Here is a 19,361-nt window from a genome sequence, read left to right on the forward strand (position 1 = left end):
TCACCTGCGTGACAAGCCACCATTTATCCGCCGGCAGCAGACACCGCTGTTTAATCATGCTGCGTTTTAAGTCCACCCGCCATAACGATAATCTAATTATAATGTAGACGAGCTGTTTTAGTGCTGTCTAGGATGAGATTAATTCCGTGGACCCAACCTCAGTGATCAAAACAGCAAAATAAAATGGAAAGGCTGGGGGGGGGAATTGGCAATGAGCGGGGGGAGCCAGGCACTTTATCACTGCATAACCTGGATGAAAACAGGTTTTGCTTAACTATAATGAGTAAAATGCAATGGAGGCGTGACAGTGATATGCTCTCAAGTCATGTGTGACCAAAATTATACTGCCATAAGAGCTGACGAACAAAGTGTTAAAACAAATAATTCAGCGATTTGCCAGGGGGTGGCACTGGGTTTAGCTCACTTGTTCAACAGCGAAACAAATGAAATTACAGCAGTATTATTGCAGCGATAAGAGAATGTATATTTCATTTTACACACACACACACACACACACACACACACACACACATGCCTTTGCCATACAAAGAACTGCTTTCATTGTGTCCTTATAGTGAAGAGAGCAGAGAGAAAGAAGGAACGTGTTTTTGTACTCCCTCTAAACCTCATCTAAAGGTTTGAAAACTAATCACCAGGACCTTACTACCCTTTTGCCAAACTAAACCCGAGGCTGCTTTTTGGCAAAGGATTATCCTTCATACTGGTCTTTTTTCCCCCTCTCCCCCTTTCTCAAAAAAGGCATTCATTCTCTCCTAATTCGCTGCTGTGGAAAAACTGAATATAACGTGGGAGATCTTTCCACAACCGAAAGGCTAGCTGAGCCTCCTTCCAATTAGGAGACTCACAATGGATTTGATCAGAAGTGTGTGCGCGCGCTTTGAACTACAAGCTCGCTCTCAACCGCTCCACATCAGTTTTTCCCCCTATTAACCTCATGCTTAAAAATAGCTTAACAGATGCTCACTTCTTTTAAACAAAACTTTTTTCCTTTTCTCTTTTTTTGCAATGCTCAGAGGCTAAAGTGTGGACAACATCTGCCTCCCTAATCACCCACCACACAAACAGTTTTTTGCTGGAGTATTGAGAAAGCCAGATTTCATTTACACAGCTTTTCTATTTAAAAGGATTAGGGGGGAAAAAGTCGTGGAGATAAGTCCATTGACAAGCCATAAGCTGCAACAGTTACAAATGGAACTCTGGCCGTTGTTCGGAGGCAGGATAGTGAAATATCACCTTCGAAACCTGCTTGCATGAGCTTGATGGGTGCAGGGAGAGGAAATGTGTGGCCCTCTGTATATGGTTTCTCCCATCACTCTTTACCTTGGGCCACACTGCAAGAAATGATGGGCGTTGGCGCTCAGCAACATCTGGGGAGCAACAGGTTCTCCAGTGTTTTCCGCTTACTCCAAGAGCATTCTAGGATGTTTGCAAGAGAAGAATAAACCCCCTCTGAATTTCTTCCTTTAAAAGAGGTACCGTATTTTTCGCTCTATCGGTAGCACCCGACCATAGGACGCACCTAGTTTTAGAGGGGGAGAACAAGAAAAAAAATATATCTCCCTCTCTGCGCGGCACCCCTTCAGCGAAGTGGCAGGAGAAACGGAGCCCCTTCCATTTTTCCTCCCGCTTCGCTGAAGGGGCCGCTGCGCAGAGAGGGAAAGCTGTGCAGCACCTCTCCAGCGAAGCAAAGCCAGGAGATCAAGAGGGATTGGTGCACACCGATCCCTCTTGCTCTCCTGGCTTCAGCGAAAGCAACGCAAAGCCTCCGGAGTGCAGCAGGAGCGCTCCCACTGCGCTTCGGAGGCTTCGCGTTGCTATCGCTGAAGCCATGGAGCCTGCATTCACTCCATAAGACGCACACACATTTCCCCTTAATTTTTGGAGGGGAAAAAGTGCGTCTTATAGAGTGAAAAATACGGTAGATGGGAAAACACCATTTGAAAGCAAGTGTGGTGTGGTGTGGTTCTAGGCTGCTGAACCAGGACCTGGGAGACCAGGGTTCAAATGCCCACTCTGCCATGATGAAGTTCACCAGGTAACCTTGAGCCACCTAGAGATCTTAGACGGACCTGCTTCACAGGATTGTTTCAAGGAAAAAACAAGGGAGGGAGAGCCATGGACCTTGGTTGTTTGGAGGAAAGGGTATAAACTTGTCATAAATCAATGGCTTTGCCTTCAGGCACAGTATAGGAGAGCTGGTTATGTCCTCCACTGCTCAGAAATATTCTAAGAAAAGATAGCTCAGTAAAGCAGGAGACACTTAATCTCAAGGTTGTAAGTTTGAGCCCCATGTTGGGTAAAACATTTCTGCATTGTAGGAAATTGGACTAGATGACCCTTGTAGTCTCTTCCAACTTTACAATTAAAGATTTTATTATTCTCTTGTTGAACTTTTTTTATTCTTATTACTACTACTATTATTATTATACCACCCTTTATCAAAAGATCTCAGAGTGGTATGCAAGAAGAACACATTTTATGGAGCAAAATAATAAAAAGCACCATAACAATCAGCATAATTTAAATAAAAATCGTAATAACATTCCCTCCCCTCACAGCTTTAACAGGCCATATATTATTTAATGGCCAAAGGCCTGGGTACAGAGGAATGCTTTTGCCTGGCACCTAAAGATACGGAATGAAAGTGCCAGGTGAGTCCATTTGGAGAGAGCATTCCACAGACAGGGAGCCACCACAGAAAAGGCCCGGTCTCCTGTTGCCACCCTCCAAACCTCTCAGGGGTAGGGGACATAAAGAAGGGCCTCGGATGACAAACGCAGGGTCCGGGTCGGTTCGTATGATGGGAGACGGTCCTTAAGGTATTGAGGTCCTGACCTTTAAAGAAGGAGGGGATACTAGCTGCATATGTAGTACTCGTATGTTTGGTTCAATTAAGGAGTCTTAGGCCCTCCAGACCTTGCTGAATGGCAGCTGCCATCAGCCCAGGCAAGAATGGCCTAGAGATAGAGATCATGGGAATCACGATTCAGCAAGATCTGGAAGGTCACAGGTTCCCCGTGCCTGATTTAAGAGATCCCCACACATACTCATACAGAATCGTAAAGCCAGTGGTTTTCTCTCACACATGAGGGCAACAACCACTGGATGAGAATAATAAAATTCAAAACAGCAAACAAAGCTGTTTTATATTGGGTCGGACTGTTTGACCCACCTAGCCTCCGGCAACCCAGTTGGTCCTCAGTACTGAGATTGAACTTGCAACCTTCTCCGTGCAAAAATGGCCTTTGTCACTAAGCTACAGTTCCTCCCCTCACCATGCCCATTGAGATTGGGGGTGTTTTGTACCCATCCCATAACAGAAGTATGATTATATTACTACATTTTCTCCGCACCAACTTCCCCACTGCCCAAACTCAAAATAATTATAATTTAATTACTAAGAGGGCTCAAAGTTACAGGGAACCAGGCAGAGGGCCTTCTCGGTAGTGGCGCCCTCCCTGTGGAACGCCCTCCCATCAGATGTCAAGGAAATAAACAACTGCCTGACATTTAGAAGACATCTGAAGGCCGCCCTGTTTAGGGAAGCTTTTAATGTTTGATGTATTACAGTATTTTAATATTTTTTTTTGGAAGCTGCCCAGAGTGGCTGGGGAGGCCCAGCCAGATGGGTGGGGCATAAATAATATATTATTATTATTATTATTATTATTATTATTATTATTATTATTATCATCATCATTATTATTATTATTATGAAGAAATTGTAACCCATTCTAGTGGAGCCTGCAACAAAAAGTTGCAGCATAGAGTGCTGCTGTTTCGGGCCATGGCCTCTGTTCTATTTCACTCCAGTTTTTTTTTTTTCCAGCGGAGGGCTTTCCTCTCAACAGTTAGCCAGCATTCCAAGATCACTTCCTTAATCCCCCCACGAAAAGTATTTTGATTTTCTGAAAACCGTGGTGTTCTCTTCTACCTATGACAGCAACAGAGAATGCTTGTGACACGCTTCCCAAGGATGTACCAAGTCTGAGTTGGAATATAATTTATTCTCAGAGGCATGGAACATACCAAATTGTATTTCCTATCATTGTTTCCTTTTCTGATGAGCTGAGAGCTTGCCCATCCAGACTCAGTCATCACCATAACTGCCTGGCATACTATAGTATTAATTGTCACTATTTCTGATTATTCTCTGGCTCAGTTCAAACACAATAGCCAGCCAAATAAACCAAGAGTTATGCCCACTTGTTCCAATTTCCGCTCTCTTCTTTGTGTGGAAATTCTATTATTTCCAGGTTTTTTAAAGCACTAGAAACCGCCGGATCTTAGTTCAACATCTTCATTACTAAGCAAAGCAAATCAGAGTTTCTTGGTTTAACTAAGGTTTAGCAAAAACCCTGAAGTCTTAAAGGGAAGGGAGGCTGCAATGTTCACAGCACTTATTTTCTCTCTAATAAACTAGGGTTGTTACAAATGAACCAGGCCTCTTAAGTTTTGCAATCGAGGATTGTAGATCTGAGCTGCGATATCCAAGGATGTGCACACAACAGTTTCCCCCTTAATTATCAAGTTGGTACAAATTAATTAATTATCAGCTTGGTACAAATATGCTTGCATTATGCACCAGTAAATATTAAAGGTAAAGGGACCCCTGACAGTTAAGTCCAGTCGCGGACGACTCTGGGGTTGCGGCGCTCATCTCGCTTTACTGGCTGAAGAAGCTGGTGTTTGTCCACAGACAGCTTCTGGGTCATGTGGCCAGCATGACTAAGCCACTTCTGGTGAAACAGAGCAGCGCACGGAAATGCTGTTTACCTTCCCGCCGGGGCAGTACCTATTTATCTACTTGCACTTTTGGGTGTGCTTTCGAACTTCTAGGTTGGCAGGAGCAGGGACCGAGCAACTGGAGCTCACCCCGTCGCAGGGATTCGAACTGCCGACCTTCTGATCGGCAAGCCCTAGGCTCTGTGGTTTAGACCACAGCGCCACCCGCGTCCCTCCAGTAAATATTAGAAGACCTCATCTCTCCCCCTGCCCCCCCCCCCATTTGTGTGGTGAAATGAGCAACCTCTGACAAGTTTTGCTACAGCTTTGCCTGTACACAGCACTGATTGGCCAACAGTTGCAGCCCACCCTCCCTCATCCCCAGAGCGGATTACAGCAATAAGATTATGCTTTTTAAAAAAGTTGCAGCATGAATGTTCATTAGTTTTATCTGCTCATTTGGCATCTTATTTTTATATTACATTTTATTACATATTTAAAAGCATAACCCACTTTGCAGCATGTCAAAGAAGGGAGGATTACAGCCAATCACCTGCAGAATCATTTCACCTCATGCTCAGTCCTGGAAGCGAGTAAGTACTCAAGTCAATAACATGGTGGGTATATTTCTATTTCTTATTTATCTCCTATTACAGCAGGCCCACCAGTCCCACATCAGCCACAGTTCCCAATAGCAAAAACAAAATGTTTACACACACACACACACACACAGAGAGAGAGAGAGAGAGAGAGAGAGAGAGAAAAGAAAGAAAGAAAGAAAGAAAGAAAGAAAGAAAGAAAGAAAGAAAGATGAGGTGTTTTTGAGGAAGGAGATGAACATTTGAAAAAGCTACAGAGAAAGCTAGGAAGTGACAAGGAAAGTAAGTAAGATTCAAAAGAGGATAAAAACACAAGGTGTGACTGGAAAGTTCAGTGAATTGTCACAGAAATCGGACAGCAAGAAATATTTCAACATATAATCAGCATCAGAAACCCACGAAATGCTCACAGTTGTGTACGGAGATGAAGCTGTAACTCAAAAGACAGCGTATGAGTGGTTTAAGAGTTTCCGTGAAGGACGGCAAACCATCGAAGATGACCCTCATCTGGTAGACCGTTGAGGAGCAGAACGGCGGCAAACGTCAACAGAGTTTGCGAGTTATCACTGCGGGATCGGCATTTGTCCGTCTGAATGATGGCGGAGGAATTGGACATTCCACGTGAAATCCTTACTGAGGTTACTGAGTTGTCCCACCCTCCATATTCTCCCAATCTGGCCCCACCGGATTTCTTTATTTTTCCAAAACTGAACTCTGCACTGAAAGGGCACAGATTTCCCAACATTTCACACATCCAAGCTGCTGTGACGAGGGAACTGAAAGCAGTACAAAAAGAGGACTTCTCCAGACGCTTCCAACAGTTCTACGAACATTGTCAACGGTGCATTGTATCAGAGGGGGCCTATTTTGAAGGCCTATAAGGTATGTATGTTCGAATATTTCTCGCTGTCCGATTTCTGTGACCATTCACCAAACTTTCTGGTCACACCTTGTAGAAGGCAGACTTGAACAAGGCATTCATCTTCATAGAAAGAAGAAGTCTAGATCCACCGCTGGAGATTTTACTGGCACTTCCAGCCTAAAATTGAACTGGTTCTCCCGCCATGACAAGACAGGCTCTGTTGCAGGATTGACGGTCAAGAGGGGGAAGAAGCCACGGTTTTGTTATCATATTTGACTCTGCGTTTGATCTGGCAGAACCCCCTGAAAAGATTGATGTCAGAGCAACAGGTCTGAGAAAGCTAATGAGCAGACGCTGAGACTGTATTTTATGGAAATGTCGAAATGGCATCTGCCATCTGAATACGACTTTTGGATTAATGTGAAAATCCACACAAGACTATAACAACGTTCGTTTCAACTTGCTTGTGGAGACTTTCAGAGGTTATAAAGAAAGGAAAAAAATACGATAACAACAAGAAAATTGAAAGATGATTTGTAAAGGAAAACAACAAAGAGATGAATGGACAGAACTGTGAACATCAAAGCAGCAGAAATAAGAGATGATTGGACCCTTTCTGAGCTCAAAGCATGGGTACCCCCAACAAAAATTTAAAATTCGGTTTTGTAATTTGGAACTAATGTGATTTGATTGGTTTGTTAATAAAAATTATTTTTTAAAAAAAAACTGAACTGGTTCTCCCATTCTAACTTCTATTCAAGGTATAGAGAGTTTTCATGAGAGAAATGCAAGGGCTAGAACCACAAACCTCCGCCCTCACTGAAAATCATAGCTAACAGAGGCTTTCGATTTTTACTCGAAGTTCAGGCCTTGCATCGCTTCCTTCTCTCTAGGGTTAAATTTGCAACGAAGAATAAATTAGTCCTCAAGGATAGAAGAAGATTTTTGTTAAGTCTGCATTTTTAAGCAGACTTTTTTAATCTAATTCGCATCTCCTGGACCAGTTCACAATTGGAATGTAATTATCTTTCCGATTCTGCATGACACAGCCCTTGGCTCATGGAAAGAAAATGCCATTGTAGCCCAATGCATCGACAAACATTATTTTAGGAATAAAATGTTTTAGAAATATGTACAGCGGGATATTTAAATAGGTATTCTAACAATTTTTTCATACTGGCTTTTAAAGTCACAGATTAATGTGCTAATGAGGCTCAACAGACATCTGCGTCTGTGAAATTGCTATGGATACTAATCTATCCATCCTTCGGTCCACTTTGAATTCCTGTTTTGAAAGAAAAGCAGGGCGCAATATAAATAATGCAAACTTGCAAGTTTATATATTTTTTTCAGGTACTGATAACTCTCAGCAGTCGGTGTCAAGCATAGGTGAAATAGAATTGACGGTGCAAGCGAGAGAGAAATTAGGCAAAAGATAGTGCTTTGTTGAATCCTAGGGGCAAAGAAGTCTCTGAATACCCGTTGCAAATGGGGAGAGTGATGTTATACAGTGACAGGTTACATACGCTTCAGGTTACATGCGCTTCAGGTTACAGACTCCACTAACCCAGAAATAGTGCTTCAGGTTAAGAACTTTGCTTCAGGGTGAGAACAGAAATCGTGTAGCGACGGTGCAGCAGCAGGAGGCCCCATTAGCTAAAGTGGTGCTTCAGGTTAAGAACAGTTTCAGGTTAAGAACAGACCTCCGGAACGAATTAAGTACTTAACCCGAGGTACCACTGTATTCGGGTCCTGCTTGCAAGATTCCCATATGCTTCCAGTTGGCCACTGTGAAAACAGGGCGCTGGACTAGAAGGGACGTGGGGCTGATCCCACCCCCTGCCTTTGGAAGCCTTGCAAGTTGCTGCAGGAGAAGAACTGTCAGCAAACATTACATGACAGGTGTTCCTGGGGCCAAGGTGAAGCTATGCAGCTCCCTTGCTATTTCTCTTGCTGCCAGGAGGTGTGATGCTATAATGTAGCCTTGTTTTATTTATAACACCGAAATGTTGTTTTTTCTTTCAGCGCTGTATTTGATATTATGTTGATGATTGCATCGTTACAAAATCGCCCTTGCAACGGCAGGTTTTGAAGTGTTCTCCTTTTCTCTGTTGTTGTTCTAAGCCGCTTTGAGTGGGATTCTTTTTCTTGGAAAGGTAGCACAGTCATACCTCGGAAGTTGAACAGAATCCGTTCCAGAAGTCCGTTTGACTTCCGAAACGTTCAGAAATCAAAGCAATGCTTCTGAATGGCTGCAGGAAGCTCCTGCAGCCAATCAGAAGCCACGGAAGCTCTGTCAGACATTTGGCTTCCAAAAATAGTTCGCAAACCGGAACACTCACTTCCGGGTTTACCGTGTTTAGGAGCCAAAACGTTTGAGAACTAAGCTGTTCGAAAACCAAGGTACAACTATATACAAATAAACTGATGATTATGATGATGATCCAGCAGAGCTCTTATTGGGTTCTTATAAAACCCTACACTCCATGTGACATGTTATATGCAATTTTGGGGGATGGGAATGGTCAATTCCACACCAGGACACCAGATAACAATAGCCTGGAAGACAGCCCATATAGTAAAACTAACTAATAATGCACAGGTGAGAGAAAGCAGGCAACTTGAGGATGCATTTATTGAAAACCTGGAGCAGGTGGGTCATGTATTTGTGTTAAGTGGAGTCAGGGAAGAAATTTGATTTGGATAACTTTTCAGCAATTCGGTTCACATTCAGTCAACTTAAGCCATTCACACTTTCTGAAACAATACACAAACCAAACACAGCCCGGACATCTGAGTAGTGGAAACTGGTGCATTAAGACAAATCGGACACTGCCCTACCAGCCTCAGTCTGTCCTCAAGCAACCCCCACCTGCCTGACTTTTTACTTACAACCATCCCAGGGAGTTGGTCCTGGCTATCAGTTTCCTCTCCTTAGCCTTAGTGTTGCCCTTGTAGGACTCAGAAGAGAGGAAGATGGGGACAAGGTCAGAATTAGGTGGCTCTACCTGGCTGTGCGTATGGGACACGGGTGGCGCTGTGGGTTAAACCACAGAGCCTAGGACTTGCCAATCAGAAGGTCGGTGGTTCGAATCCCCGTGACGGGGTGAGCTCCCGTTGCTCGGTCCCTTTTCCTGCCAACCTAGCAGTTCGAAAGCACGTCAAAGTGCAAGTAGATAAATAGGTACCGCTCCAGCGGGAAGGTATACGGTGTTTCCGTGTGCTGCTCTAGTTCACCAGAAGCGACTCAGTCATGCTGGCCACATGACTCGGAAGCTGTACGCCGACTCCCTCGGCCAATAAAGCGAGATGAGCGCCGCAACCCCAGAGTCGGTCACAACTGCACCTAATGGCCAGGGGTCCCTTTACCCCTGACTTTACCTGGCTTTGTAGTACCACCTGCTCTTTGGGCTCCCTGCCTACTGCCCCAACCGTCCCAATGATCATCATCAGCTGCTGGATTTGGGGCTCATGCAGGGCTATCCCAAGACATGTTGGTGCCTAAGGCAAAGAACCAAGATGGCGCCCCTCCTCATTCCATGTGTAGAAGCTGAATCCTACTTCAACACTAGTGAATTGAATAGCATCCTGCACAACACTCAAGGCAGCAAGCCAGATTAGGGAGCTCAGTAAAGGCTAAGAGGCAACAGAAAGAAATGGCTGGTGGGAGGGACCTCAGAAAGGAACAACCTGGGGGAATCAAGTAAATAGAAAACTAGACAGAGAGGAGGGGCAGTAACTGATTGCAAAAGAGATTACAATAACCAATGGCCTAAGTGTTGTCACACTACACTTCAGTTCAAAAGGGAGAAACAAACCCCAGCATTTTTTTTCCTCCATAGCTATAAAAGGGATTTCTTTACAGCATCCATGTCAATGATTTATACCCACACAATAAAATATTAAGAGCAGCATATTATAGATCCGATGTTACAACAGCTCTAACGAGTTTCCTGATAGATTTCCCCCCCCCCTCATTTCCGAAGTTATATATACCCTCCAGAGGCATTTGCAATGCTCTTGCAAATTGCACCGAAGAAAATAAGATGCACCAGCTCAGATTCCCATAACTGTGATATGTCTGCATACACATGATGGCCTAGATAAATGTCAAGAGGTGTATTATTGTTTTTTTAAGTAGAGTTATGACAGAATATGTAGCGCTCACCAACATGCAAAAGGGAAGAATCTGGTGCTGATACAAAGCTATCCTGTGTGTGTGTGTGTACTCACATAGAGACAGCAACACCGCATTTTGCTAACCTTATGCCAGTCCTTCCAACAAAGAGCCAAATGCATTTTTAGAACTCTCTGCAGGGGAATCCCAAACGACCAAATGGAAGCCAACAGCAGCCAGCACTTTCAGCCCAATAACAGAACTAGTTATTGATATTACCAACAACTACTGGGAGAGAAAACCAATTTTTTGTTTGATAAAGGAACGCACTGATAATAAATTCAACAGTATCCAGTAAATGCGGCTGTGCTTCCTATTTTCTGGTGCTGGCCCAAAATAGAAGTATTTTGGAAAATGAGATAAAACTAACAACAGGATATGATTTGCTGATAGATCCATTGGTCCCACTGTTTGCATATGTAAGGATATGTCCGCCTTACCAGTAGATATGAAACAGGTAATATACTTGCTGGCAACTGCCTATATAGCAACTTGTGTATATGTATTTTTAATCGACTAATAACAGACTGGGAGATAGCCCATATAGTAATGCTAACTAAGAATGTACAGGTGAGGGAAAGCAGGCAACTTGACAAGGCATTTATTGCAAACATGGAACAGGTGGGTCTTGTATTGGTGTTAACAAGTAGGGTTGGGGGAAAGAATCTGACTCAGATCACTTTTCAGTGATTCAGTTCACATTCCATCAACTTACGTACAGTGGTACCTCAGGTTACAAACACTTCGGGTTGCAGACTCCGCTAACCCGGAAGTAGTACCTCGGGTTAAGAACTTTGCCCCAGGATGAGAACAAAAATTGTGCACTGGTGGCACAGCGGCAGCGGGAGGCCCCATTAGCTAAAGTGGTTCCTCAGGTTAAGAACGGTTTCAGATTAAGAACGGACCTCCGGAACGAATTAACTTCATAACCAGAGGTACCACTATAATTGACACCTTCCAAAATGATACAGGAAGCAAACACAGCCTAAGCTTTCCCTCCCTATAAACCACTTGAAAATTGCTGATGGTCTTGGCAAACCGCTTAATTTTTTTACGGCCTGTTGTAGCAGTTGTAATGCACTGTGCTAGATTCTGCACGGTTTTTATTTCTTATATTTTATTGTATATCGCAAATTACAACTCCGTAGATTCCAGATTGCAATGCATCAGAAACAGAAGAAGCAATACACATGCAATTAAGAAACCAATTATGGACATTTAATACGGGCATGCCGGTGACCACCACAATTTTGGAACCCCTGCATTATCAAGGTAACCTTCAGCAGTCAACCGATTCCATGAACCAAGTGGCGGTGAACCTCTGGCTTGGGGACTGACTGTACAATATGGCAGCCCATTCAAGACACTGAACAGGGGCGCTGGCCTGAGGAGTGAGGCATGCTGGGAAATCACACCTTCTTGTGGGCCAAATGCAGTATTCTAGGCCTCTCACTGTAGCCCTTGGGACTCTCCCCAGGCCACATCTCCTCTCCCAAGCTCTGCTCCATTACACTTGACTGCTTTTGCCTGGCTGGAATGTTTCCTTGAACTCAGATTAGGGAGGGGGGAGAAACAGGATTAAATTTGCATTTAAAGGCAAACCCACCTAATTCGCACTTGCCGAAACAATTAGCAAACAGAAACAAAGCAGTCCTTTGAGAAACCCACACTTCTGCCAGTTTCGCAAGGCAGCTCTCGAGAGCCAAGTGACGAGCACAAAAATGTGCATTAGTGCGCATAAAATTGCATGCTTTTGTGAAACATGCACAGATGCATTACATATGAGGAAACTGCTTTGAAAGAAAAGAAAAGAAAAGTGTGCATTATGAGAAATTTGCACCAAACGGCGGATGAATTTTCATGAGGACTTTCCCTTTATTTAAAAAAAAATGAATCACAAACTTATATGGAAATATGGAGAACTGAATTGAAGAGGCAAAAACTGAGAAACTGAAACTGACAGATTCACCCATCCCTAGTAACTAGCCTCAAGTAATTGTCCAACCAAATATATTACATAGGAAACAGTTTTTTAAGAAAACCAAAAAAACAGCAGCTGGTACATTTATGTTGGTTTGGTTTCCATGCTGTTGATTGTTTCCTGCTTGGCAGGGGGTTGGACTCGATGGTCCTTGTGGTCTCTTCCATCTCTATGATTCTATGATTATGTGTGTGTGTGTTTTTCATATGAAAAAACCATTTAATGAAAGAAAATAACAAAAGGGGGGGTGGGGAATCACCAACATCTTCCAAGCCAGGATGCTTGAAAGAACATGAACTCTCTTGCATTCTTAAGCCTTACTTAGCCGGTTTGTTCGAGGAAAAAACAAGCAAACAATTTGCCTAATGAAGTACATCATATAAACATTTCATACATTTACGGAAACAGCGAGTGGAGGACAAACATCCAGCAATGATCGGGGTTACAGCACAGACCTGCTTTCTTCTAGGAAGGAACCAATCTTCCTAGTTTGCAAGTACCTGCTACCCTGCCATATGCTGTTTTAGATATACTTTTTACACACACACAGCTCGGTACAGCAACACTGCTTTCCCCCTTGATTTGTGTGCCCTTGAGGGTTGTGTGGGAAAGCAAACGCTCAGCTTCGCCGTTCCTACAATTTTGTAAGTTTAGGAGTATCCATTCCAATCTCTCTGGAAACTCAAACTTGGCAACCCGCTTAAAGCCGAGACTGCAGCATGTCATCCTGGCTAAGATACAATCAGCAGATGTCAATATTCTGTCACTTGGGACTAGAACTCTCTCTCTTTAAAACGGCACAGAAATAAACCTTATCCTCGCTCCCTGGAAGAAAATACATATTTATCTGCAAGCAAGTTGCTGCTTTGACATATATAAGTGGCGCCTGGAAACATCTCAAAGCAGGGGGAGGGACAACGGGGGGGGGGAGAGACTATGAGAGGCTCTGCAGTGTGAAGGGGAAAGGGGGGGTGGCACCCACTGCGATGCTACCCAAAGCAGCTAAAAGGAATGTGCAACCGTGCACTCAGATGTAAACCCCACTGTGCTCGGTGGGGCTTCCTCCCAGGGAAGCCTGCCCGGGGCTGCAGCTTTCTCCCCAGAGAATTAGCACATTGCAGACAGCCAAGTCTGTTTAGCCAATTTCATCACCATGGTGGCACTGATTTTGAAAAGGAAGGAGGAGGAGGAAGAAGCAGGAGTTCTCTCAAGTTCTTTGCAGCCCCAGGAAAGAATTCTTCAGGCAACAGAGGAAAGTTTAAGGGGCAAGCTAGTTTTTTTAGCGGGGGGGGGACATAGGGTTCACAATCATCTACCTATTGGGGAGGGAAAGGGCAGCGTGGTTTAAGCCCTGGATCTGGACTGTTCACAATGCAAACCACGCAGAAGGGGGGGGGAGGCGCCGATTTCCTACCCTGACAAGAGCAAAGGCTTGCTTTTGCAATGCAGCGTTCCCACACGGCACAATGCCGGTTTGTTTAGCCTTTTTTGCATATGCGGTTTTTTTCCCTTTTCTTCCTTTAACCCATTCCCATAGCAATCCAGCACACGCGCTGTTCCCCCACCGCTCCGAAACAATGAGCGAGCACACGAAACGTGGGCGATTATCCTTAATATGATTAGCTTCTCCCCCCGCAAAAAAAACACCAACCACCCTTCCACAGGGGGGAGGGGAAGGCGCTTACGAAAGCGCAACCTTTGTGGGCAAAACAAAGGTTAGCGTGGAAAGGAGGGCGGGGGGACGGTAAGGTGCGCACTCTCTTTGCACGAGATCAGATACACCCCCCACTCCACCCCCCAAAAAAGATGCATGCTCGTGGTCTCCCTCCATCAGCACCCCAGTGACCCAGATCAGCTCACCATCTCGCCGCCTTCTGCTGCGTCTCCGCCTTCAGCTTGAGGATGATCATAGTCATGGGAGAGATTCCTCCTCGCTTCACACGATCGCAGAGGAGGCGGGCTGGGAGGAAGGAAGGGGGAGGAGCCGCCTTCAAATCAAATACTCAGCAATTGATCAGCACAGCAAGAAGGTCAAAGCTTCACACGCGCGCACACGGGATCTCGCTCTCCTGCTTTGCGCCCTCGCTCTTGCCGGAGCTGCCAAGCGCGCCCGCAAAGGTTTCCTCCTCCCCTTGCAGATTTCTCTCGCCTGGCTCTAGAGGAGGAGGAGGAAGAAGACAGACAGACAACACGCACAGGAGGTGCATCAGGGACGAGCCGAATTGCCTCCCGTTCCCAGCTGCCCTCTCCCGGCCCTGCAAAGCTTTCCTCGTCTAGCCCAACAGCCTGGGCGCATCGGAGAGGAAGTCACACACAGCTGCCTCGCTGCCCGCAGAGGGAGCAAAATGGGAACACGCCGACGACCCCAGAAGCAGCGCGGAGAGGGAGGGAAAGTCTGGATCTCTTCTCTAGCCCTCCAAATATAATTTTAATAGACCAGCATGCACAGATATTCATTATAGTAAGGGGGGAGGTTTGAATTATTATTTCTTTTCAAAATCCTTAGCTGCCATTCCCTGCACATTTTAGGGCGAAGGTGGCCGGGGCCTTACTTGCAAGGCCACGTGCTTAGGATCGGGGATGCACCAGATCCTACCTTTCGTCCTCCCGACTTTTTTCTCCCCCCTCCCGCACTCGCCACAAACAAACACAAAAGATCCCCTCCCCACAGTAAAAAGGTTGTACAGTGGTACCTCGGGCTACATACGCTTCAGGTTACAGACGCTCCAGGTTACAGACTCCGCTAACCCAGAAATAGTACCTCAGGTTAAGAACTTTGCTTTAGGATGAGAACAGAAATTGTGTGGCAGCGGCACAGTGGCAGCGGGAGGCCCCATTAGCTAAAGTGGTGCTTCAGGTTAAGAACAGTTTCAGGTTAAGAACAGACCTCCGGAACAAATTAAGTACTTAACCTGAGGTACCACAACAACAACAACAACAATAATAATTCATTGATATTCTGGCTTTCCTCCAAGGAAGGAGCTGGAGGTGGTGTCGATGGTTCTCCTCCCGCCCCCCTGTTCGTTTTATCCTCACACAACAACCCTGTGAGGTGGGTTAGGCTAAGAAACTGCCTGGCCCAAGGTCACCCAATGAGCTTCGTGGCTGGGAGGGGGCGATTTGAACTCTGGTGCGACGCTCTCCACAACTGCAACACCACACTCAAAAGGCTTCGTTTTCAAACCGGGTACAATTTGAAACAAGTTTGGCTTTAAACCAGTTGCAATCCCCTGAACGCTGACCTGGAAGTAAGCCCTAATGAGCACGAGTGAACGTGCTATAGCAGATAAATAGTCTGCCAGCGTACAGCTTCTGGGTCATGTGGCCAGCATGACTAAGCCAGTTCTGGCGAACCAGAGCAGTGCACGGAAACGCCATTTACCTTCCCGCTGGAACAATACCTATTTATCTACAGTTGTCTAAACCAATGAGCCTAGGGCTTGCCAGTCGGAAGCTCGGCAGTTTGAATCCCCACGATGGGGTGAGCTCCCATTGCTCGGTCCCTGCTCCTGCCAACATAGCAGTTCGAAAGCACATCAAAGTGCAAGTAGATAAATAGGTACCACTCCAGCGGGAAGGTAAACGGCGTTTCCATACACTGCTCTGGTTTCGCCAGAAGTGGCTTAGTCATGCTGGCCACAGGACCCAGAAAAACTGTCTGCGGACAAACGTCGGCTCCTTCTGCCAGTAAAGTGAGATGAGCGCCGCAACCCCATAGTCATTTGTGACCTGACTTAACTGTCAGGGGTCCTTTACCTTTACCTTTTTACATTCTGCATGTGCAAATGGCTTTAGATACCTATTAGGTCCATAAATTACCATAGAGCATATATTCAACACAAAAAAACAGCGGCAATTTGTTGTTGACAAAGGACAGCTGGACATATAAAGGGCCCCATTACCCTCAGTAGTTTAGGGCCTCATCGAACCTAAATCCAGCCCTGGTCCTATGGAATTCCACAGGGGTTTACTCCCATGTAAGTAAAAGTAAATACATGTAAATAAAAGTAAATACATGTAAGTAAATGTAAGTAAAAGCTCAATACAGTCAGCAAAAACAAGACCTGGAGCTGACTGTGGCTCGGATCATCAGCTTCTTATAGCAAAATTCAAGCTTAAACTGAAGAAAGTAGGAAAAACCACTGGGCCGGTAAGATACAATCTAAATCAAATCCCTTATGAATACACAGTGGAAGTGAGGAACAGGTTTAAGGATTTAGATTTGCTAGACAGAGTGCCTGAAGAACTATGGATGGAGGCTCGCAACATTATACAGGAGGCAGCAACGAAAACCATCCCAATGAAAAGGAAATGCAAGAAAGCAAAGTGGCTGTCCAATGAGGCCTTACAAATAGCGGGGGAGAGAAGGCAAGCAAAATGCGAGGGAGATAGAGAAAGATACAGGAAATTGAATGCAGATTTCCAAAAAATAGCAAGGAGAGATAAGAAGGCCTTCTTAAACGAGCAATGCAAAGAAATAGAGGAAAACAACAGAATGGGAAGAACCAGAGATCTGTTCAAGAAAATTGGAGATATGAAAGGAACATTTCGTTCAAAGATTGCCATAATAAAGGACAAAAGTGGTAAGGACCTAACAGAAGCAGAAGACATCAAGAAGAGGTGGCAAGAATACACAGAGGAATTATACCAGAAAGAAATGGATGCCTCGTACACCCCAGGTAGTGGGGTTGCTGACCTTGAGCCAGACATCCTGGAGAGTGAAGTCAAATGGGCCTTAGAAAGCACTGCAAATAACAAGGCCAGTGGAAGTGATGGTATTCCAGCTGAACTATTTAAAATTTTAAAAGATGATGCTGTTAAGGTGCTACACTCAATATGCCAGCAAGTTTGGAAAACTCAGCAGTGGCCAGAGGATTGGAGAAGATCAGTCTACATCCCAATCCCAAAGAAGGGCAGTGCTAAAGAATGCTCCAACTACCGCACAATTGCACTCATTTCACACGCTAGCAAGGTTATGCTTAAAATTCTACAAGGAAGGCTCAAGCAGTATGTGGACCGAGAACTCCCAGAAGTGCAAGCTGGATTTAGAAGAGGCAGAGGAACCAGAGACCAAATTGCAAACATGCGCTGGATTATGGAGAAAGCCAGAGAGTTCCAGAAAGACATCTACTTCTGCTTCATTGACTATGCAAAAGCCTTTGACTGTGTCGACCACAGCAAACTATGGCAAGTTCTTAAAGAAATGGGAGTGCCTGATCACCTCATCTGTCTCCTGAGAAATCTCTATGTGGGACAAGAAGCTACAGTTAGAACTGGATATGGAACAACTGATTGGTTCAAAATTGGGAAAGGAGTACGACAAGGCTGTATATTGTCTCCCTGGTTATTTAACTTATATGCAGAATTCATCATGCGAAAGGCTGGGCTGGATGAATCCCTAGCCGGAATTAAGATTGCTGGAAGAAATATCAACAACCTCAGATACGCAGATGACACAACCTTGATGGCAGAAAGTGAGGAGGAATTAAAGAACCTTTTATTGAGGGTAAAAGAGGAGAGCGCAAAATATGGTCTGAAGCTCAACATCAAAAAAACGAAGATCATGGCCACTGGTCCCATCACCTCCTGGCAAATAGAAGGAGAAGAAATGGAGGCAGTAAGAGATTTTACTTTCTTGGGCTCCATGATCACTGCAGATGGTGACAGCAGCCACGAAATTAAGAGACGCCTGCTTCTTGGGAGGAAAGCAATGACCAACCTAGACAGCATCTTAAAAAGTAGAGACATCACCTTGCCAACAAAGGTCCGTATAGTAAAAGCTATGGTTTTCGCAGTAGTGATGTATGGAAGTGAGAGCTGGACCATAAAGAAGGCTGATCGTCGAAGAATTGATGCTTTTGAATTATGGTGCTGGAGGAGACTCTTAAGAGTCCCATGGACTGCAAGAAGATCGAACCTATCCATTCTTCAGGAAATCAGCCCTGAGTGCTCACTGGAAGGACAGATCATGAAGCTGAGGCTCCAATACTTTGGCCACCTCATGAGAAGAGAAGACTCCCTGGAAAAGACCCTGATGTTGGGAAAGATGGAGGGCACAAGGAGAAGGGGACGACAGAGGACGAGATGGTTGGATAGTGTCTTCGAAGCTACAAACATGAGTCTGACTAAACTGCGGGAGGCAGTGGAAGACAGAAGTGCCTGGCGTGCTCTGGTCCATGGGGTCACGAAGAGTCGGACACGACTAAACGACTAAACAACAACAACAAAAGGCTCACAGTCCCCACTCCACTGGATTCCATGGGGCTCCTTCTTAATTATTCTCTCTTGCATTTGTGGCTTCAAGCAGAGGGAGCCGCAGACAAACTCCCCACTCACCATTTTTTTTTAAACTTTTTTTTTACTCACCCGTTTTTTACAGCTGTGTCCATGGATTGGTTCTCTTATACCCAGCGACCACCACCCGATTGGTGGGATCTGTCTTGCCGGATGCCCTTGCGGCTGCTGCTCTCTTTGTGTTGGGTAATCCGATTGTCTGTCAAAGCAGTTTCAGTCAGTCGGTGGCTCATTCTGTCTCTCCCACAACTCCGCATTCTAGGTCCCTGGATGGGCTTCCCCAGACACATTTTATCCTGTGTTTGTGCATCAGCTACAGAAGCTCCACTGGAACAGCTCACCATTCTGGGAAATGGGAAGAACAGCTAATAACCCCTGACTAAACCTCTCCAGAAAGGGTCATTTGATTTCAATAGACAACAATGAATCTCTCACCCTCGCAGGTACTAGAGTCCATTTGTTGACATTTGCAGGCTTCCCAGGGAAAATTCCAGAGTAGGCATGTGATGCCTTGAATGGCATCAGAAGCTCAGCTAGGACATGGGTTCAAACAGCTTTGTAATGTGGGCTGTCACCTTCCCTCTGCTTTCAAAAGGGGCAGCCATGAAAACGACACTGTGAGAGAGAGGGCACTGTTATTCCTATTGTACGGCTCAGGAACCGAGGCTGATGGTGCAATTTGTTCAAGCCTGCCTGGCCATC

The 19,361-nt window shown here is 45.1% G+C and overlaps 1 protein-coding gene across 25 annotated transcripts in view; it reads right to left on the minus strand.

Annotated features, from left to right (window-relative positions):
* ARVCF (ARVCF delta catenin family member) overlaps window positions 1-14,707 on the minus strand; it is a 594,486-nt gene extending 579,779 nt beyond the window's left edge. For 6 of the 25 annotated variants that reach the window (XM_083589891.1, XM_083589876.1, XM_083589875.1 and 3 more), the window contains exon 1: window positions 14,226-14,626. The gene's annotated coding sequence lies outside the window, so the exon portion shown is untranslated. Of the gene's footprint in view, window positions 1-14,225 lie in introns of all 25 variants that reach the window. The other 19 variants (XM_083589890.1, XM_083589879.1, XM_083589874.1 and 16 more) reach the window with 7 other exon arrangements.
* Between the last annotated feature and the right edge of the window lie 4,654 nt (window positions 14,708-19,361).

Source organism: Podarcis filfolensis (genome assembly GCF_964270895.1).
Source record: "Podarcis filfolensis genome assembly, chromosome: 16".
NCBI lineage: Eukaryota > Metazoa > Chordata > Lepidosauria > Squamata > Lacertidae > Podarcis > Podarcis filfolensis.